Source organism: Nothoprocta perdicaria, unplaced genomic scaffold (genome assembly GCF_003342845.1).
Source record: "Nothoprocta perdicaria isolate Ctin4 unplaced genomic scaffold, notPer1 scaffold_144, whole genome shotgun sequence".
NCBI classification, from domain to species: domain Eukaryota; kingdom Metazoa; phylum Chordata; class Aves; order Tinamiformes; family Tinamidae; genus Nothoprocta; species Nothoprocta perdicaria.
In genome coordinates, this window is record NW_020454583.1 from 1267370 (window position 1) to 1291198 (window position 23829).

Consider the following 23829-nt stretch of genomic DNA (forward strand, 5'->3'; position numbering starts at 1 on the left):
CACATGCTGTAGGTGTGCCTGCTTGAGCAGGAAGGTTGGACTAGATGATCTGTAGAGGTCCCTTCCAACCTTAAATATTCTGTGAATCTGTGAATCTGTGAGAGGGTCCAGCAAAGGGCAACCAAGATGATTAAGGGAGTGGAGCATCTCTCGTACGAGGAGAGCCTGAGTGAGTTGTGCCTGTTTTCTCTGGAGAAGAGAAGGCTGAGAAGAGATCTGATTAATATGTATAAGTACATGAAGGAGGAATGTAGAGAGGAAGGGGCCCAGCTCTTTTATGTGGTGGCCAGTGATAGGACAAGGGGCAATGGGTATAAGTTGAAACACAGGAAGTTTCATCTCTATATGAGGAAGAACTTCTTTCCTGTGAGGGTGACGGAGCAGTGGAACAGGCTGCCCAGGGAAGTTGAGGAGTCTCCTTCCCTGAAGGTCTTCAAAACCCGCCTGGATGCCACCSTGTGCCACATGCTCTTGGTGTCTCTGCTGGAGCAGAGGGGGTTGGACTAGATGGTCTGTAGAGGTCCCTTCCATCCTTAACTATTCTGTGATTCTGTGCAAAAGAAGTAAAATCACCTAATAATAAAAAAAAGATTATTTTCTTATGTAACAAATATTAGTGATAAATAGAACAACAGAATTGCTATGCAGCAGATTTTTTTTTGACAGTGTAGATTAGTCCTCTGAACATTAGCAGAGGGGCCTGCAGTGCATAGGTGAAGCTAGTGTCCCATTGTTGTCAAAAGGGTATCTCTGAGTATGAGGGAGGAAGGTGAACACAATTCCACTGTCCAATTGTGGGCAATAAATAMGAAGGAATTGTGAGATTTGATGGGAGGACTTTGTTATTATCTGAATTATAACATATGCCAAGTTCTTTTCCTAAAGTAGGAAATAAAAATGTCCCCCTACAGAGATGAATACAGATTTTAGAGGATGAAAACAGATTTATTATAAGCAAGATTTCTATCATACATTTCTTATGCTTGCAGATCACAGATAATAAGCAAGGTCCTCTGCCTTCATTCCTCTTAACTGCAGGAAGAAACAGGTAAGTCATTCTCTGTCCATTAAAAAATGGAAACACAAAGTAGAAGTRCAGTTTTCTAAGAAAAATAGATACTTTTCAATGAAAAAGAGCCTTTGAAATAAATGGCAATCTATCAATCAAAAAACACTAAGACTACCTATGTGCTCTTATGCAGAAGAAAGATTTGTCAACACATTATAAAATCTCGTTTATGCGTTTGTAATACAGTGATTCACACAAAAGAGACAAAAATACTTCCTTGCTCATTTTCTGTTTCTTAAGTAATTCTCCATACTTATGCCAGGATACTGTTCTTATTTTTTTTGTTCATTAAATTTACCAGAGAAAAGATACTATTTTGTGTGAGACTTTCTGTATCATTCTCCTTCTATTCATAAAAGCTTGTTTTGACTTATGCAGGTTTTTGTTTTCTAGAAGAGAGAGGGTGTAGCAGTATATAGCATAGAACATATGATCCAAATTTGAGTGTAGAGGAAATTCTGTCTATTCCACTACCTGCTACCAAATCCTATAGGTCTCTACACGCACAGTTCCTCTGCTCACCACCAAAGGARTATACCAAAGTATACCAATGTATACTTTGTAGTATTCCAAAGTAGTGACATGCTGTATGAAGATTTTAGTGAACATTGTGACAACTTTTCASGGTTAAAAAATATATTCTATGAAATTATTAAAAAGCTGTATGGCTCTTTAGCCCTTGGCTGTTGTGAAAACAGACCTTGGTTATGGAGCTTACTATTACACTAGCTGTTCATGCCAAGCCTGGGGCAGTCACACCAAGTAGCATGAGTAATATGAATTACCCTTTCACTGAGCTTACTCACACTCACTTTGGCACTGCTAACACAATCAACTTAAAAGGCAATCTCTGTTCAGATGGCTTATAAACCAAGAACACAGTCTTCCAGTTGAACTTGTATGAGTCAAAAGCTCAGAAGACGTATCTCTACTCAATTTTAGAAAAAAAAAAAAGCAGCTTTGCTAATGGCAAATGACAATCAAGACAGTGATGKTTAGAAAAATGAGCAGAGAAGAGTATGAGATGCAATCATCTCAAAGTTGATATTTAAAGTAAACAGTCTGGAAGCATAGTCTGATCACATGTCTCGCTATTCTCACATGGCAGTCCTTTTCTGGCTTCGTAACAGTTAATTTCACAGAATCACAGAATCACAGAATGGTTTAGGTTAAGAATGKTTGAGGACCTCTAGAGATCTAGTTCAACCCTCCCCACTTAAGCAGGGACACCTAGAGCACATAGCATGGGGTTGCATCCAGGTAGGTTTTGAACACCTCCAAAGAATTTAGGTTTTATTTTTTTTAGCACAGAACACCTTTGCACGAAAAATTGAAAAGAAAGAGGAAAGAGTGTGATGTCAGTGATGTATAAGTAAATAAGTAATGGAGTGTTTCAGGAGATTTTATTTTTTTGTTTACAAGAAAGCTTAACTCCACAGATTTCCATCTACTGAGGRATATTCCTGTCTAGCATGAAACACCCCTGAGCTCCTGTGCACATCTACAAACAAGGAGATAAACAGATCAGCATCTCAAAGACATGCTGAACAACTGTGTATTGAGAATATCCATTAAACAGATCTCTTCAGTTAGATTATTTTTTCTTCATTATAAATTGATAATAAGCAAACTCTCTGTACTTGTCGTGCTGACTCTAGCTTTATGCTCTCAGTTTTCTAGCTATGTTGCATTGCTTCAGCACTTCATAACAAACTGGTTATATTTCTCAGCTGGTTCTATAATAACTCAAAAATTGCCCCAAGATAGCATGTAAAATAAGCTTTATGTCTTTTTTTCAAAAAAAAAAAAAAATGTTTTGAAAGGAGCTGGCTTTTTTTAAAAAATGCATGTTTTCTATTGACTTCCTTTATCTTTTCCTAAAGGAAAACTAAGCACAAAATGTTCTTCTACAACTACCATGAAAGTGTTTGTATTAAAAAAAAAAATCCACAATTCATTTTAAAATGATTTATTAAGATTATTATAATACTGGTTTCCTTTAAGCTTTTGAGATCTTGTTGATTGTCCACATTTCCCCCTGGAAGGCTCTCCAAGATATCTCTGTTTATATACTGGAAAGGAATTTTCAGCCTTTGTAATCTTCTGTGGGATTACGTTGCACAAAGATGGGTGTTAGGAACACTCTGGRCTTGGAAAACACTGCACAAGCCAAAATATAGCAAAAAGAGCAGTACAAGATTGCAATACTCCCTTCCTGTCCATSCTAGTGCCCAGGCAAGCTCATGCTCTGCTTGTCTTTTGAAAAGTCTCTGTCTACCAAGTGTGCCTCTAGATGCATGGATCCCAGTACCCTGTGGTGATTCTTTCATCTGAGTGCCTCAGCCGTAAACTATATCTGGTCTGGTTCTGTGTTGTTTAGAAAMAAATCTTACTGGCAAAGAAACTGTTACTTACCAGAGTAGGTAACCCCAAATGTCATAGCAAAAAGGCATCTATGCTATTCACCTGGGGAGCTGGGTCTGGCTCTCCCAGTGTGACTCCAGTTTCAAGGTAGGCCAGGGGAGAATTGTCTTTATCCAAGACCTCGCATGATGTCTACAGACGAAAAAAAACTCAGCTGTACTTTGAACATAGCCTGTGGTGTAAGGAAGTAAAACATGTTTTTGTCCTTGAAAATAGCCACTATTTCTGGCTTTTTCTGGGAGACAAGAATATCGACCTACAGTCTAGTATCCATTGATGGTCCTGCATGTGGGAGGAGAAGAAGTAGCAGCATGTTTTGATTGCCTGAGGGCAATCAAAAGGGACTTTAGGGAATTGGGTCAGACGATCAGGAACTCAGATGTGAGGGTCATTTTCTCAGCACCTTCTAGGTGGTACTTGGTGCCTCTCAAGACTGGGTATTAAAGACTATGAATGTGATAATGACATATTGCTGAAGTGAATTGCTCTTCCAGTAAACTTATAATGATATCTTGCTATATAAACTTTGTGACATACATGTTTTCCTTACTTCAGCACATTTAACAATTCTGTGTGTGCACTGCAATGCTGGATCATCTTTTCTGATTACAGAAATCCATTTTAAAAAGCATTTCAGCTTATTATCAAGAGTAAGGTCTGGGTTGACCAGAGTTAAAACTTCTGTGCACTAAAAACTAAAAGAGGAGGATAAGGGAATGTATTTATGAACTTCTGGTTCTGTCTAGATAATTCATGAAAGGCACTAGATACACCACAGATTACTTTGTCTTCTCACCTGTCTTATGGACAGATAACTTTGTGACTTAGCTTGGAAATTTGATTTGAGTCTTCTSTAAGATGTCTCAGGCTTCTTGGTCACAAAAAATAGTTATATCTTTTTTATCAAAGATCCTAAAAATCTCTATATTTTAAATAATCTTAAATCTCTGTTGCCACTAGGAAAAGTTCCCATAATACTTAGGTATGTCTGCATAATCTCAGTTTCATCATCTTTCAAAATACTTTTTTTTTTTCACTCTTGCAGGAAGGTTATGGAGAAAATAGCCAGTCTACTGTACATACAAAATACCTCTTCATGAAGGATGAGTGGCTATGGAATGCGAACATGGAGGCAATGCAGATCCATAAAACACTTTATACCACTAATGTTCCAGAGCACTTACTAATAATCCTTGATTACACTGCAAGAAAGTTCATGGAGAGGTGATGGGTCACTGTTGCAAAACTGAAGAAGCCAGAGAGAGCAGATTTATGCACATTTAGTCAGCTGAATTAACAAAGGGAATTTACTGCAAAGACACAATTTTTCCCCTTACTAGATTTATACTGTTGAATAAAAAAAAAAAAAAAAAGGTAGTTAATTCTTGCTACTCTGCTTACAGTGTTTTTGTCTGCTGCATGTTTTATGTGCTATATTGAACAGAATGTATAAATATAAAACCCATCAAATAAGCATCACTCCCTAGTTTCCATCCCACATTCTCTGTGCACACGTTTTCCTGTAGGCTGCTGTTTTTCACTTGGTAGTGAGAGCACACATGAGTAAAAGTAAGGGGTATGCAACAAAAACTTTACTTGGTGTGGCCAATAATCAGTGTTCAGGACTATCAAGCACGTTCTCCAAAAATTCCAGTGAAACATAAACACATCAATAAAACAACAAATTTTCATCTGCCTTCCCTCCTATTCCTAGATTCTTCAATAGGAAGAAGGTTAGTGCAACTGTGAGGGAGGTTGAGAGGAGATTCTTCCTTCCCTTGATGACTTTACTTATTTGTTTATTTAAATCAAAGTCCTTTTGAGTGATCCATAGCATCAGGGAAGTGTTGATGGGACAATAAATTAAATCTGCTTTTGAAGTAAGTGAATGGCACCATTGTTTATGGAAAGGAAATCAGGGCAAGGGTGCACTACACAGTAAGTCTGTCCCCAGGTGCCTGCACTTGCGCTTGAAATGACTCATGTGCCTACCCCACTTCTACTCACATATGCAATAAACTGTAAAGTTAAGTCATTTACAGTCATACATTTTATCTATATCAGGAGAAGGTTGTCTGATTCCCGACCTGAAAGAYTGAGTCTCCTCTCTAAGAAATCTAGGTTACAGATAAATGCGAGTATAACTTTCATGGCAGTGGGAAAACGCGAGGAGATCCAAGAAAAAAATTATAATGGGACGTGTATAATATTAAAGTAGACGCCATGCTTTATAGTACAATTTCTTAACTATTCCAGTTAGAGTATGAACTTTCTCCTGCTSTCTGGTATGTGATTTACTGCTCTTATTCCTGCTTTCTGATTACATAGTGTCTATCAGCCTGGATCAGATTCTGGTTTCAGCAGTTCAGCTGAAAATTTAAAGTACCCAGAAGTACACCAGCAAAAAGTAATGAATTTAGTCTGGATGCGTAAACTTTTATATTGAATACAGTTCTGGATTACAGCCTAGACCTGTCACYCAGGTGCCAGGATTCTGAAGCCCAAGTCTTGATCTGTGGCATCCAGCCAGCTTCATTATTAATATTATATTCATAGAAAATATTCTAGATGGTTTTCAAGCCCAGAGTACAGTGTTTCTTGAAGACTGTACAGTCTAAAGTAACGCAATTAAAATGTGATGGGGGAGTTATAACATGTAACTTAAGATATCTCCATAGTAAACAGAGTTTTAATGGAAATGCATTTGCCATTTTAATTATCTTACTTACTTCCTGCTTTGTTCGACATCATCAAATCCAGTCAGGTGATCATTCCTGTGCAGATTCACCAGTGTTCCTAAAAGGGTTAAGTTCATGCTGCAGCCTTAGTATAATTTAATTAAAAAGTCAATCAACCATGAGATATACATCCATTGGGAAGCAGGCTTCATTAATCCTGTGACCACCAAAACTAATATTCGTAAATATATTCTGCTTCCCTCTCTGCTTTTCCTTCCATGGGTTCACACATTCTTTTGACCATCCACACCCATTTTCCCTCCTCTCCCACCTATAATCTTCCTCCAGCAAGGGGGCACTTGTAATAATAACAAATTTCATTCAATTTTCCTATAGAGTTTCATCTATCTCTGGAAAAGGCTAGAATAAAAGAGGAATAAGAAGGAGGAAATTTGATCCGTAATCCTCTCTGCTGAATGAACTAGGCCTTCAGTACAGCACTGCAAAGAGGCATTCTTGCAGATTCATGCATATCAGATTGATGGAAGGGCACTCCACCAGAAAAAGATGGCCTTGCCAATGGCACAGCAATGGTAGCATGCTAGGCGGACTGAAGGAACAGCAGGTTTGCTCTCAGAAACTGGGAGCAAAGGGCGGCTGTGGATAGTGTGCGAGCAGTGAACAAGGAAGCGTACAGGACTTTTCAGTCGGCAAGAAAGAAATGGGCAAAGACAAGGAGCGAGACAGCAGCTTTCAAGACAATGTTGGAGATGGATGGGAGCCTGTGTTCTCAGTTTGATCAGAGTGCCTATAACAAGTATATGGAAATCAGGTGGAGTGCCAGGAGAGAATATAGTAGCCAAGATTTACAGCAAAACTGGTTTCCACTAGGTTGTATCAGCTCATAACTAAACACTATCAGATATGTTGACAGAATGAAGTGTTAACTCAAAATACCAATAATTGTATAGGATGCTTAAAATCATATAAGCACCTATAATATGTGGTTCAGTGCTAGCTGTAAGTCTGCTTGGAGGGAAACAAAAAACTGATATCCAAATACTGATATTTAATCTTGTTTTTTGGTAAAGCTAGCTCAGCCTTTTGTAAAACCCTCAGCCATGTCTTTGCAACAGAGAAAGATTTCAAAGCTTGAAACCCTGAGCAGAATAGTATTTGAGGAGTGTCCATATAGAAAATGCAAAGCACATTTGAATAATTTTGTTGTTCTGATGTTGATTAAATAGCCCTAGCAAAAGCAATTACTGAGTATATGCCTTCATGCTACAAAACTCTTTATTTCTAGACCTCAACCATTAAGATATAAAAGTTTGAGGAGGTTTGGCCAGAATACACACCACAGACCAAATTAAAGCTGAAGAGTGCTATTGATCCTCTCTCAAGCAGCACTTTGCGTATCTGTGTTCCAGTCCCTATCTGTCAGACTGCTTCCAGATATTAAAATTTTCTTGGCACAGCAGCCATCCATAAACTGCATCTCTCTGTGGAACATAGTTTTAAATTGGCTAATATTTCATTCAAGTCCTCTTAAGGTAATAGTTACCACTTGTACACAAAATGAGAATCCAATATAAAATGCTGAACACTCCCTTCAGAAAGGAGAAGGTCCACCCAGGATGACATTAAAATGCATAACTAAGATTCTGTTTCTCCTGCTGCTCCAAAATGACTCATTTCTCTCCCCTACTTTGTTCATGTATATGTCTGGATAATATTTATAGCTATCTGTTTTACTTGCTGTCAGATACTACTTCCAATTACAGCCTTTTCCCATCTGACTTTCCTATTATGCATATGTCTAGGAAACAAAGACASGTTTTGATTTGTTTTTAAAGAGTCTTGTCCTTCAGCATTTTTCTTCTACTTTCTTATGACTGGGCTATTATCAGCCATACTGAGGGATGTGCAGAGATCAGATCACCTGGAAATACTGAGAAAGGAATGAAATTATAGCAGTGTACCCTAAGACAAAGTCATAGTCATAGGAATTGGAGGTATAACCAATCTTCTTTGGTTTCTCTTAGGAAAAAACAATCTTTTTCGGTTTCTCTGAGGAAAGTGCAGTTTCTCCTGGCACTTCAAGCACCAGAATCAATCACTGGAAAGGAAAGGGAGCATGGTAAATGCCTAGCTAACGGTTCAGAGTGCAGCAAGTACCTGCACTGATCCACTTTGCAATAACATATAGGAACTGCAAGATAGGTGCTGATGCAGTAGCGAAAGCAAAGACATGCTGGCTGGAGAAAAGCTTTATCTCACTCTTGAGTCCYGCTGAGCAATCCTGTAGGGAAGCTTTGGTAAGCCCTTCCAGGTAAGAGGTTTAACTATAAAGAAGAGTAGGTGGAATGAAAAATTTTCTTAGAAGGAACAAATTTATATTGGATACCCCATATATGGAACATAGAAATCTTCCCACTTTCTGACTGTTTGAAGAATGATGATGAGAACATAGGAGATGTATCAGGGACAGTGAGCAAAGAGTGCTGGCATGGTCATGCATGGGCAAATATCAGAACCTGTTAGAGATTCACCATTTTTTTAAACTTGCATTTAAAAATTATGGCTCCTACTACTTATTTTTTGTGCTGTATTAGAATAAGGGATAGTACTTCCTTTAAGCACTTCTGATCCTCTGGATTGAGAGTGTGAATTTCATGGGTCTTCGAAAATTCCCTCAGCTCTACTTGTGATGGGATACAGATGCTTTCACCTGCCTAAGAAAGAGTCAGAAATAGCTGTGATGATCAGTCCATTGTTGCATCTTCCTTACGAAGGGGAAGTAGGTCCTTCAATGTTAACTTCTTGAGAAGTGCCTCCACAGTGAGGATTGGATTGACAGATAATTTGAAGTGAACTAACTCCCAAGGTGAAGGCAGCTAAGCTGTGTCTGTATAGGACAGACAGACAAGCAAATCCCTTCCACCTCTGGTGCCTGAGAGGACATCTCAGTGGTGTGTCAATAGTCCAACAGTGGTACCAATTGCTGTGGTCACCAGTGGTCCCAGTTGCTAAATGACATGGGATCATAGAAGGACTTATTGCACTGTGTTTTAGACATGCACACACATACACTCACACATACACCTATAAATAKGTATAGATATATTTGTATCCTGAAATAGATATATTCAAGCCCCTACATGCCAAGCTGTTGTAGTACACATAGCAGGCATATTATCAACTCTTCCTTTTCTGATGCTGACTGGATTACTACTGTAGGACTGATGAAAACTGTAAGAGAAAGAGAGAACTAGGGTAGAATAACTGTTTCTTGCCATCAACAGCAATAAGAGTGACACCTGAAGAGTCATCCTTTATCCCATAAAAACAGATGGCATCAAACAACACACACAATACACAGCCAGACTTCTTAGGCTCACCTCTGAGCACTCAGAGCAACTTGGGAAAAAAAAAAAAAAAAAAAAAAGAAAAAAAAAAGGTGAAGTCTCAACAATAAGGCCTTGCAGGGTGAGTCACTCAACAGAAAGCAATTACCAGATGATTTTAAGTGGAAGCCTGCTGCTTTCTTAAATGCCCTACTATATGGAAGGATTTTGTGGCAGGGTGCAATCCAGACATCAAGAAAAACTTCTTGGCTTCTCTTTTATTTGTTTCAGGGCAGCAGAGAAAGCATGTTGCCTATCAACATTGATGAGAGCTGAAATGACTGCCTCTAAGCTGTAAGAGTTAGCCTGTAGTATTTTTTTTATATAACAGAAAACCCCATACTTCACAGTTTGCACAAATGAGTTTCAAACTGCTGAAGTTTAATTTTACTAGAGAAAAATGACATGATTGTTTTTATCTGTATAGCTCCCTTGAAATGAGCTTTTTGTATGTAAGTTAAAATTGATGGACCTTAAAATTCATATAACATGTCAGCATGATATTAAGGCCACGACCAAATCAAGAGAAGAGCTTCATCTGTAAGCCAAAATGATTTCCTGTCTTTCTTTCAGACAGACTTGAGCATTAAATGGCTCATGTGCAGGTACAGATATTCCCTGTACAACTCAAGCTAAATTTCTTGATTTCAGTCCAAATAAGCTCCACATATCCCAAGCTTTGATATAAATGCACCTATAAAATGCTCTTGGCACAAATGTCTCTTTTGAATTCCTCTCTGATTTCATTTTTAAAGAAAATAAAAAACACAGGTGAAAGAGTTGCACGTGACATTTGCAAAACCCCATGCACTTCTGGAAAGAATTTAAGCATCCCAAATGTGATGTAATAACGTCAACAGAATCTAATACAAACAGACAAAGTAAATTGATAAGCATTCTTATTCTACTCCTATTTCTTCAGTCTGGCTAAACAATGATAAAGTAATGTAAACAGCGTAACAAATGCGTCTTTGAAAGAGGCTATTCAGAGATAGAATTCTTGTGTCAAGACTATGCATCTTTCCCGCAGAGGAAATGAACAACCAAAATGCTGTTCAGTAGGTCCAACAGCCCCTTTTTAAAATCATCTGCTTTCTCACACAGGTGAGTTGAATGTATTCAATTCAAACATCCATTCTATTGATTCAAAATACACATTTCCAATTATATAGAGTTATTTGGAATRCTAGTGCTGGCAGACTAGTAGCTAAAGATTTTGAGGAATCTTTTACTTAAGATCTGTCRGATTAACAGACAAGATTTTTATTTATAATAAGATCCCATGGATCATTCAAAGGGTAACTACAATCTCTGAAGTAGAAACAAAAGTTTAAAAAATCAATATGCACATCTGTTTAGGAAGTCAATTTTGCTGTGTGCACTATGAAATACTGAAAGGGGTTTAGACTCAGGATACTGATATAAGGTGTTTTTTGTTTCTATCCATACTGGATTCCAGCCATCAGTGTCAAGGTTGCCTTGGTGATTTGTTTGCTGGGATGAGAGCCTCTGAAATCTGCTTGCAACAGATTTTCTAAAAGCTGCAGGGAAGGAGGAGGAGAAGAGTATATCTAGGTAATCGATTTAAATCTGTTATCTCTGTCAGAGTTATCTTTTAACTGTAAAATCTGCTTAGAAAGAGCTGCTCTTTGTTTTTTTTTACCTTTTCCACACACTATGACTTTAAAAATATGACGATGCCAAATTTTGATAGCTGTTTGCAACAAAAGGAAAAAAATGAACAGAATACTGAATCTCTGAGATTTTATGACCAAGGTTCTCAAAGTGCCGTTGAAAATGTCTCTTTCGAAAATGCATACATGACATACATGGCTCAGCCCAGCTTGTAAGATTAAATATTTCTACAAAAAMGAACTTTGCAAGACCTATTCTCTGACTAGTTTTAGGTCTCCAATTAGTAAAGCAAACTGAAAATGCCAAGRAAATCCATTTTTCTCTCTTCTACCTTAAAATTTTCTTACCTGACTGCTGCAGATACACAGCAGGARGATGAGAACAGGGGTTACAAGACAGAATCTAAGAGGCTAAAAGTAGCCCTTCTAGGTCAACTCACCTTCAGAAGAGCTACATTAATCCTTCAACATACGAAATACAGGATAGTTTTAGGTGTTGGCCTGCTTAATATCTTTTCATCTGCAGAAGATGAGATTAGAAAAAGCAATGAGCTCTCATCTGTCCACAGGCACTGGTTCCACTGGTTCCATTAGGTTTATGAAACCTAATTTGTCCTATTCTGCTACAGAAGCTGGGCAGCACAGAATCACAGAATGGTTAAGGATGGAAGGGACCTCTAGAGATGATCCAGTCCAATCCCCCTGCTCCAGCAGGGACACCTAGAGCATGTGGCACAGGGCGGCATCCAGGTGGGTTTGGAAGATTTCCAGAGAAGGAGACTCCACAGCCTCCCTGGGCAACCTGTGCCAGGGCTCTGTCATCCTCACAGAGAAGAAGTTCCTCCTCGCATACAGATGGAACTTCTCATGTTTCAAATTATACCCGTTGTTCCTTGTTCTATCACTGGCTGCCACTGAGAAGAGTTTGGCCTCTTMCTCCCTACATTCACCCTTCATGTATTTATACATATTAATCAGATCACCTCTCAGCCTTCTCTTCTCCAGGCTAAACAGGCCCTGCTCCCTTAGTCTCTCCTCATATGAGAGATGTTCCATTCCCTTCATCATCTTGGTTGCTCTCCGCTGGACCCTCTCTAGAAGCTCCACGTCCCTCTCGTGCTGGGGAGCCCAGAACTGCCCCCAATACTCCAGGTGTGGCCTCACCAGAGCTGAGGAGAGGGGCAGGATCCCCTCCCTTGGCCTGCTGGCAACACTCCTCCTGATGAAGGCCAGGATCYCATTGGCCTTCTTGGCCACAAGGGCACTGCTGMCTCRTRGTKAACTTGKTGYCARCCAGGACTCCCAGGTCCCTCTCCGTGGAGCTGCTCTCCAGCAGGTCGACCCCTAATCTGTCCTGGTGCCTGGGGTTATTCCTCCCCAGGTGCAGGACCCTGCATTTGTCCTTATTGAACCTCATGAGGTTCCTCTCTGCCCAACTCTCCAGCCTGTCCAGGTCCCTCTGGATGGCAGCATAGCCCTCCATAGTGTCGGCCACTCCACCCAGCTTGGTATCCTCTGCAGGCTTGCTCAGGGTGCMCTCTGTGCCCTCGTCCAAGTCATTGATGAGCAAGTTGAACAGCACGGGGCCTAGTACTGACCCCTGAGGAACACCAATGTCCACAGGCCTCCAACTGGACTCGGCCCCCTTTATCACCACCCTCTGAGCTCTGCCATCCAGCCAGGTCTCAATCCACCTCACTGTGCTCTCATCCAGTCCACACTTCCAGAGCTTTCCTATGAGSATATTATGGGAGACGGTGTCGAAAACCTTGCTGAAGTCAAGATAGAAAGCATCCACAGCTCTTCCCTCATCCAGCTGGCTAGTCAYCCCATCATAGAAGGCTATTAGGTTCATCAAACACGACTTCCCCTGRGTGAATCCATGCTGACTACTCCCAATAACTTCCTTCACATGCCTAGAGATGCTCTCTAGGATGAGCTGCTCCATCACTTTTCCAGRGAGGGAGGTGAGGCTGATCGGCCTGTAGTTTCCCGGCTCCTTCCTCTTGCCTTTTTTGAAGACTGCAGTGATGTTGGCTCTCTTCCAGCCCTACCCTTCCACTGATCTCTGATTGGGCAGCATACTTTGCCTCTCTGCTATCAGCTCACTCTGGCTGTCTTCAAGGCAGAAGAAATTTATTTGGTGAATAAAACCCCAATAATAGGATTTAACAGTGGAAAACATCATCTATTTCCAATCAATCTAGTATAACTCTTTCTCTAGCTTTTCTCCTGCTGTCCGCCTTCTGTTAGTAGGAATGAAAAATACACCTGCACTTCATAACTCTTTGTGGTTTGAAGCATTTTTCCTTCATGAAAAATTTCTCCTTCATGAGGAGAGAGGGAAACATTAAATTTAGGTTAAGRTTAGTCTTAAAAAGAGAGACTTTGGTGTGTAGGTATACCAATATACAACATTTCATCTTGCATTTATAGTTGGCTCAAATCCCAATAACATTCTTAGTTGAGCATGTTTCTTCACTTACTCTYATCCAGAATTGGTTCTAAATAACGTTTTTCTTACAAAATGAGATATTCTTCTCATTTCACTGACTCCTGAGTTAGGAGCTGCTCTGGGTTTGTAGGTAGCTGAGTCCAGACACTACTTAATCCTGATATAGTCAGACTTTTGTTTGAGTTGGGATATTAACAAGAGGACCTCTTGTGGTTCTTTCTAAGTCTTCCTTCTGTACCACAAACGACAATTTTTTTATTCCACTGGAGAGTCAAAAAGGCATAGGCATTTGTATTTCTGTTTCAAACCTGCAAAGTGCTGAAGTATCTGAAASMWYYTTTTTTTTTTTTTTAACTATGTATGATAACATCTGAATTTAGTCAGAACGCTGCAGATCAGATTACTATTCTTGCAGAAAATGCACTTTTTCTGGGATTTCATATCAACAAGGATGGGGTCAAATATCACCTGAGGGATGACAGTTCTGGCTTTTGAAAGCTTCCTACTTCTACCCTGATCTAGTTCAGTTAATAGACAGGAAGCCAAAGTAGCCTTCAAAGATGCAGATCTGGAAATTACTGTTTGCTTATCAGCACTTYGCAAGATAATATATAGCAAATACATACATCAGTATCTCTATAAAAATATGGTTAAAGCTCAACTGTGGTAGTGTGATAACAAAATTCAATAGGTCGTGAAGAGTTCGACCTTGCATACTAAGGAATAAAGCAGGATTGGTAGCTGTGATACTTTTTTTCTTTCTAGTACAAACTTTAGCTATATGTTGAGTAGCAGCAATCTATATAAGTGTGTCTGGGTTCTTTACACATATGTTTAATCCATCTCTCAGAAACTAGTTTTAGTAGATCTAATAGTTAATTACATGTACAGCTACCAACTAAGGGAATATGTGAAATGACTATATAGAAATGCTGGCCTTTCCTATCATGAAAAGTCTCTTGAAATTTAGAGTCTTGACTTGAATTTCACAAACATTTTCTAAAGATGAAACTTTAGAGGACTATACAGAAATTGTTTTCAAATAAGTGGAACTCAGTTTAATATTTTAAGATTTCTTTGAATTTTCTATTTATCTAAAATTATATTGATATAGTTGTGCATCCAACAGAGCAGGTTAAATATTTATAAAATATTTAATTTCTAATATTTTCTTCTAATATATTCTTTAGAAAAGAAAATAATTTAGAAAATAAGTGGAAAAGATTACAATTAGCCAGAAACACCACTGCTTGACTAACCCACACTTGTGCTTACCTCTTGGGAGCATGTCAGGGACCTGCACTCCTTTTGGAGGATTGATTTGGAACTGCTCTGTTTTCATATCTAAAAATCCTTTAGTGTTCCATCTCTGCCTACCTGCAGTAAGTTTGTACTGATTTTTTTCCTAGGTCTTTCAATGTCAAATGTTCAGGTGTTGTCCTGTACTATCAGTTCAAAAATCTCTGGACTGCATTTGTCAGTGCAGTCAGACTGTCACTTCAGCTCGCTTACAATCACAGAGTCACAGAATGGCTGAGGTGGGAAGGGACCTCTAGAGATCAACGATGTTTTCCATTTCCCTGTCATCATTCCAGTATTCTCTTTCTGAAGGTCATTGGCCTTGCATCTTTACTGACCATGAGATTTATCTTCCTAAGGATAAAACAAGAGCATGCATCCTTACTGCAATGTGATCTTATTTCACTTCTTGTTATCTGATAGACAAATAAACACCTGCTTCTTGTTTTAGTATTATTAAAAAAAAAAAAAAAAAAAAGCCTAAGTTAACCTGACCATCTCTATGCTTCCTAATTCCAACTATATTTGGCCATGTACTGCAGCTTGTGGTAGGAATCTTGTCTTCCAGTGATTCAGATCAAATATTTGTTGAATCTTGCTTCGACATAGTAATCAGAATGTGTTTGATAGATGAAGAAGAGGGGARATTTGGGATTTATTAGAGGTATATACCCAAGTTAAGAAACTTGCAGGTTCTCCCAGGCAAGCAATATAGTCATAAACTGAGTTGATAATGCTTTGTTTCACTCATTCCAAGTTTCTGCTTCTTCCTGATAACTCTCTTGGGAAGGAGGGGAAAATACTAATGCAATGAAGTCTGGAGAATGCTTGTCATGCACATTTTTGACACAGAATCACAGAATATTCATGGTTGGAAGGGACCTCTAGAGATCATCTAGTCCAACCTTCCTGCTCAAGCAGGCACACCTASAGCATGTGGCACAGGGYGGCATCCAGGCGGGTTTTGAAGACCTCCAGAGAATGAGACTCCACAACCTCCCTGGGCAGCCTGTTCCACTGCTCTGTCACCCTCACAGTAAAGAAGTTAGGGTGACAGAGCACTCACTGAACACCTGCAGACGGAACTTCCTGTGCTCCAGCTTATGGCCATTACCCCTCGTCCTATCGCTGGCCACCAGTGAGAACAGGCTGTCCCCTTCCTCCCTGCATTCTCACTTCCTGAACTTATACACATTAATCAGATCCCCTCTSAGCCTTCTCTTCTCCAGAGAAAACAGGCCCAGCTCACTCAGTCTCTCCTCATACGGGAGATGTTCCATTCCCTTAATCATCTTGGTTGCTCTTCTCTGGACCCTCTCGAGAAGCTCCATGTCCCTCTCATACTGGGGAGCCCAGAACTGCACCCAGTACTSCAGGTGCGGTCTCACCAGAGCTGAGTAGAGGGGCAGGATCCCCTCCCTTGACCTGCTGGCAACACTCCTCCTGATGCAGGCCACGATCCCATTGGCCTTCTTGGCCACGAGGGCACACTGCTGCCTCATGGTTAACTTGGTGTCAACCAGGACTCCCAAGTCCCTCTCCGTGGCGCTGCTTTCCAGCAGGTCGACCCCTAATCTGTACTGGTGCCTACACCAGTGCCTGGTGCCTTTGAGTAACTTTCACCTGAGGAAATCTCAAGTCACTTTAGTATTATTGTTCCTGATTTCTCAGGTCATCTGAATTTTATAATCAATTTTCCTACTTTACTTTACTAAGTTTGCTCTCTTAAAAAAAAAAAAAAAAGGTTACGTAATCCCCAACCACCCTTTCATGATCTTCCATGACATTCTCATGAGTCTTCAAAACCACAACTAAACTAACACTGTCTCTGCTCTCCAAGTAATTCTTTGGTGAACACTTTTTTTCAAGTAGCATACTCAGAAATATCTGTTCTCTTTCCACCTCACCTTCAATTATCAGTAGCACTAGATCCCATGCATGCATCTGTGGCATAGAAGTCTTTTGTTTCCAGTATAGACTATTTCTTTGTTAATAAAAGACTATTTCTTTGTTAATAAATAAAAGGCCTCAATCTTTATTTTTCTTGCTGAAAGCTAGAGAGGGCTCTTCTGAGTGAATTCAAGGACTCCAGGTGATGCCACAGCGGTCCCAGCTCACTATGACCATGACTAATATGCACTGCCCTCACTAATAAAGGATAACCTGTTTGACACTCAACTGTCCCTGTGGATCTAAAACTGACCTGATTTTAACAAGAATGATCTTTATTCAAAGCTTGACCAAAATAAGGAAATAACTGCAGAAGGCTTTTGTGAGACAGAAACATCTCCAAATCTTTCTCTGAGCATTTTTATTCTTCCAGTGGTTCATAATATTCTCTTTAACACAGCTGTTGCTTGTGGTGTCACTGACATATACTCTTCTGCCAGTTTACTTCTTCTTGAAAGAGCAGCATTTTTCTCACACTTCATATTACAGTTGGGCTTGCATTGGACAGTATTTGGGCCACTTAGCCTCCRTAACTTGTCCTGTCCCTTAATGTGGATATTGTTATTCCTATTGCCTTTAAAACTGAATGAGAGTGCAAGATTTCAGGATTTAAGCTTGTCTGAGGAGGCCACGAATTGAATATACATCTAATTTGCACCTTCCCACAGCACATCAGGGTAATGATATCTCCTGGTGTCTCCAGGGTAACACATACAATCTGCCTTAATTCTCAGAATTTAGGAAACAATGAAAATGTATGGCTCTTGCCCAAAATACAGGAATATAGGGAAGTCCCCGGGCTTACTCTGATCAGGTAGTTACATAGAACTTCAGACAATCTTCTGAGCAAAGRTTTGCATTTGCACAACAGTGAGTGAAAAATGTGTGGAATAAAAAGTAGATGTTCAGCAGGACATGGGAAAGAGTTTAGAAGGTATTGATAGAACAACTGTATCCCCTCACCTCATATAGGTGGCAAATGTCACAGATGTCTCTTTCCCCACAACCATTCAGTGTTTTTACTGCTGTAGTTGCTTAAGCAATGCCTCAAATGTCTCTTACACTAGATGGAGGCCAGTAGCATGCTAGGCCTTTCTTTAGCCACATTAGTGCAGAACAGCTTGTGAAGTGTGCAGCAAGCAATAGTGAAGAAGATGTTTTGCCAAAGGACTSATCTCACAATGACCTGAGCCACGCAAACATATAGCTGATGAGCATCCAGCATGAATCAAGCACATCTGCTACTATACAGGAAGTAATTGCTTCTCACTACTGAGCTGCGAGTGTCATCACACTGCCCATACCAAACCCKTACGAGAATAGAGAGATACTTGGTCATAAGAGGAAGACTCCAGATTTCTGAAATTATGGAATGGTAGAGGCAAGTGAGCATGATTTTGAAGGGTTTAACCTTTCACCACTGTAATAGCTGCTGCCTTCCATTCCCCTTCAGTGTATGTCTCCTAGAAGTATAACCAGCAGTTCTGAGCCTGACACTTCTCTTACGTACTGAGATGTTGCCTGGGTTGTCTTGGTTGTTCGGCTGCTGTGCGCCTCTTTGCCATGGCATGCACAATGAACTCACCAAGCCAAACCACAGACCATAAGGCGATATGAGTTCAGCTCTTGTGAACCAAGATCAATATTGTTCTGGAATGAAGATACAAAAGTGAAGGTACTGCTGCTCCGTAGTTAATGCTAGTTCACTGCTGTAGCTCCATTCACCCAGATGCTCACAGCCTGCTGGGCAGTAGCCCACAGCTGGAGCACTTTATTGTTTAGGATGGAACTGCCTATTCTTACTGAACTGAGGAGTGATACCTTTCAAATGGTGCTAGTTTAATAGCAACTGAGATAAGGTAGTCCCTTATCCAGTGTCTCTTGCTTCTTCCTCTTGCTTACAGTTCTGCTGAAACTTTCAGTTTCCCTTGTGTGAACCTTGTGATTTATCAGAGTGCAACATCCTACCATGGTGAAATCAGATGAAGGGCAACAGCAAGCAGTGATCCTTAGATACATAAAAGGTGCTTTAGAGAGTTTGGGGTACATGATGTCAGCAGCTGGTTGCATCCAAGTTACAAAACAGTTTGCTTGAATTCTCACTATTTTTTTATGCTCCAAAATTTTCTTGGACAAATTTAACACAGTGTACAGTGTACCTCTTTGTTACCTCTTAAATCAGTTTTACAAGGTCCCCAAGGCCACATTCCTTTGATGACAGTAATTGAACACTGAAGAGCTGCTTATAACCCTGGAGCCACAGGTACTGCCCTGTGCCTCTACTTCCAAGGGCTCTGCTATTATCTCAAGTCTGTGTTCCTCTGTAGTATGTATTTCATTCTAGTGCCAAAAATCCTTCTACCCCAAAAAGCTACTTGTTATTAGCAGGTATTGGTAGGTAGTAATATAAATATATATATAGCATTAAGTGTTACACTACACAGCTATGCCAAGGTAAGAAAAAAGATAAAACAAATTAGGTTAATTAGGCAATTGTTGTTACAAACTGGAATCTCCAGGCAGGCCAAGGCAATTCAAGAAAAAGCCTATGCTGTTAGCTTAATACAAAGCGTGTGTTTTGCAAGCCCTACTTGCAAGGGCAACACCATGTTTATGGACTTAAAATACTGTAATAATATTTCCTAGGATATCTTCAACACAGAAAATGTTAGAGGTATCTAGATATAATACAGATGAGAGCAGAAGGCTTGACTGTCGGAGAGCCAACTAATGAAATTTTTGTAGGCTTTTGTTTCAAAGGACCAGATACTGCTACACCACATAAGATATGGTTCAGTTTCCATCTTAGTCACTAATTCACATGTCTTTTCTAAGTTGATATTTAATATAGATATTTACATATATTATTTTATATATATATTCTATATAATATTATTACTTATATGCCTTATATATTTATATGAAATATACTATATATTAAATATATATTATATAATTATTTATATATTTTATGTATTACTCCTCCATCTTGATTACCTGCTGAACTAATTTGCTATCACTCTTGTCAACTGCTTCCAATTGGAATAAAACTAAATCGTGTTTTGTTAGCCATTTTTACACATTTTTTGCACAGGTATTCTTACTGATGAAGCATTTTTCCCATCTCCTTGCCTGCCTACCACAGAATAGACACATACAATGCATGAAGAAGAAATCATTCCTGCATCATGGAGGTGTCACAATCACATGCCTTGCGTGGGATGTGACTGTGGAATGTGGTCTAAGAGGCAGGCGTGGGTACTAAGTCGAGGGCTGACTGAGCAAATATCCTAAAGGAAGCAAGGATGTCGTCATTCATGGTGCAGATGAGGAAACAGTGTCCCAGGGATGCTATCTGTGTGTGCTTATTACAGAAAGATGGTTCTAATTAATACTGAACATTCACCAAATTATCAGCTTGTATTTAGGTATTCAAGCTTTTATCCCCCAGAGTCTTTCATAGAAAGGAAAATGAATATCTGAAACTGTAGAATATGTATTTTTTCTTTAGCTGTCTATAGCAATTTTTTTAAATAATATTGAAGTGAGAGAMGGAATAGATGCTTAGTAATTAATGGGCATGTCTCTGTTTAGCTAGCTCTTTAGCTAGCTCTTATCCTATTACCTTTGGTTTTCAGGCTCTATTTGAGCTTCAGTTTGATTAGTTTTCCCACTGACCTCAAGATAAAACTCCAGATCTTATTTTACATACATTGTTAATAAATATTTTGAAGTTATTTTTTCTTCTAATTGAACAATTTTTCTTTAGAATAAACAAGGAGGAATTAAGATAAAGAACTGACAAATATGAACCGCTCTATAGGTAAAATTACTGGAAAGTGATTAATGACTGAGGAACTGGATGTCATGGCGGAGCATGGAAAACCTCAGTGCAGATAATTTAAGAATACAAACATGTCTCAGCAAGAAATGAGTGCAATGGCTTTCACTGCACAGAAAGAAAAGAACAAATGCAGAGTCTGATCTCTAGTCAGCAGACATCTTTGGACACTCTTAAAACAATGAAGAAGAAAAAAAAGCAGCTGCACTGATTTGTATCAAATTTATGACATAAGAACCTTGAAGGAAATGAATCTGAGTGCTAGTGCCCTGCAGAGATGCATCACTGTGGATAAGGAAAGGAGAGGCAGGTGATGGGGAGGGAGTTTTTCAGGCTTGAATAATTTGCAGTACCCTGTTCAGTGAATTTTGCAGTCCACTGACTGAAAAATATGGAGCAATGTGTCTGATGGGACATACATTTTCAACAGTCCAGTGGCTTTCTAGTGGGTAAGTGCTCATTTATTACACTGCAAGCAATTCAAAACACTGTACCTTAATTTTACCATTGACTCTGCGCTGAAGTGAGTCTCCAGATCTCCAGTTTAAATTAACTACGTTAATTTAAAGAGAAATTCCACTACTGGGAAGAAATTTCCATTTTCCTTCACCTATTTGTTTCCAATATAGGAAAGTCTTGGAACAGATTCCTACAATAAACCCCTTTTGACTTCTGAAGTCATATGATTGTAAAATTAGGTCTTTCATATTCTCACTCTCTCTCCCTCTGGCAAGGTAGGATTGTTTCCAAAGCATATAACACCCTCTCTTTTGAAACACGTAGGATATTTACTACTTACTCCAGTATAAGCACTCAGGCTGATAACTGAACATCTTTGAAAATTCACTGGTACTTTCTTCTTTGATATTCTGCACTTTCCATTCGCAGATCATATTCTTTTCCCCCGTATTTCTTATTGACACTTACTCATTCTAATCTTCAATTTCCTTCGTGTACCAATACATCACAACAAATCTCAAACTTTTGCTCACATTTATTGCAAAAGAAATAAGAGCTGGTGAAGTTAAATAACCGCTCATCTACCAATCATGGTGGCTGAATCTCAACGATTCTGTTGTTTACAGGCTGAGTTATGCAGCGATGAGACTGCAGAGCTGATGATAGAACCTAGCTGAGTTCCTTCTACAACTTTCTTGAAGTCTGCTCTGCCAGAAAAAATGTGTGTGTGAAATTTCATACAGATTGGCTGAGTTCTAGCAAATCTAACAAAGGAGAAAATTGAGCTTAGTTACACAGACATTACTATGGAGAAACTACTGTCTCTGCATAAGGAACAAAAGATGGTGGTTTCATATCCTGAGAGAACTGCTGAACAAGGAAAAGCTAATGAAATGAGGATTTGGAACATTCAGAGTTTCTAAAACTGCTGGCAAGCAGAAGAGAGGAAAGGACCTGATTTTTATACAACCACTGGAAACATCACTCTCCCACAGGGAAAGGCTCCATATAAATCATGCAATGTATATCACAGATTACGGCTATCCAGAAAAAACATGAGCAGKTTTTTTTCATTTTATATATCTCATAACTGCAGCAATGAGGAAATTTGCTTACAGAATGAGAGGAAAAAAACATATAAAATTAGTGGGGAAAAAAGGGTTTGTAAGATCCCATTAACCTTGGGAGTTACCAACCTCCCATTGGCTCACTGCCAATACATGGATGATCCCAAGGAGTTTGCTTCTAGTCTGAAAAACAACAAGCCAAAGAACTTTGATTACCTACAGGTTATTCCAGAAGCTAAAATTATTAACAAAAAAACTCATTTACCATTTCAATTTCTAATGTCTAATATGCYTTTCCCATTTCTTAACTTCATGACTGCATGTGCATTCTTTTGGTTTCCATAGCCTTTAAGCAGTTGCTTCACATTCCCCTTCATTCCCTGTCTCCCCTGTTTTGGAATTCTTTCATTAAAAGGTACACCTCAAATGCTCCTAAAAACTTCAATCTCATAACCTGGTCTTTGCTTTCTAAAACTTGCTGGCTCTGAGCCACAGCATGAGAATACGAAGGCTGTCATCTCATGTGCCATGTACCAGTACTTGAATATACAGCATCAGTTTGCATTGGCCTTTTTAGCTGCTTCCKTATTTTTCAAACATATACATGCTGTTTTCTTTCACCTCAGGTTATTTTTCAGCAGTGCTGCTTCTCAGATGTCTTTTCTGCTCATCCTGAAGGTGTGTTAGATTGACAGGCCGCAGTCTCCAATTGAATCTGGCTTTATAATCTCTCTAAATTACTTTYAATATACCTCAGCACTTTACAGTGGTAAACTAACAGTAGTACAAATTGCTGTTTAATATGATCTGTTCTTTTTTTAGCCTTACTTGCTCATTAGTAAGGGTTTTAAAGGAAACTTCTTTAACATCAGTAACATTCAAATATAGTGCTTCTAAAATTCATTCTGGCATTTATCACTTCTTTCCCAGGTTTCCATCCGGATAATAGCTTCTATCGAGAGTTGTCTAAATTCATTTTCAGATAATGTCTTGTGAAATAGGATACTTACTTAATGCTTAGCTAAATTTACAAATATCAGCATTGCTTCTTATGTTAATCTTAACAGTCAGTTACCATGGCTCTTAACAATGCTAACAAAAGAAGTTTGATGGCTGTATTTGTTCATGGAGAAAATCAATTCTATTGATTTTCATTCACTATTTTGTGGAATAAAATACTTTTGAAATCAGAGAACTCATCAAAATATAGTTTCAGTGAACCATATGCTAGATACATTCTTCTACATTRTAGAGATCTACTCAGAAACTAAATGTGGAAGAATCTATCTAGCCCTAAAATATAATATACCATTTTGCATATATTATATTTTTMCTTATTTAAATGTGATAAAATAATTTTTTGATGGAATATTTCCAAAGAGATTATTTTAGTCTTCTGAAGATCACTGTRGTATATACTTCTATCTAGTTGTCGAGCAAGTTACGTTTATTAAAGAACATTTYTTTCCCTCACACTATATCAACATTTTAGTTTACCTGAGACAAATTGTGAATCAACTTATGTCAAAGTGAAATAAGCTACTCT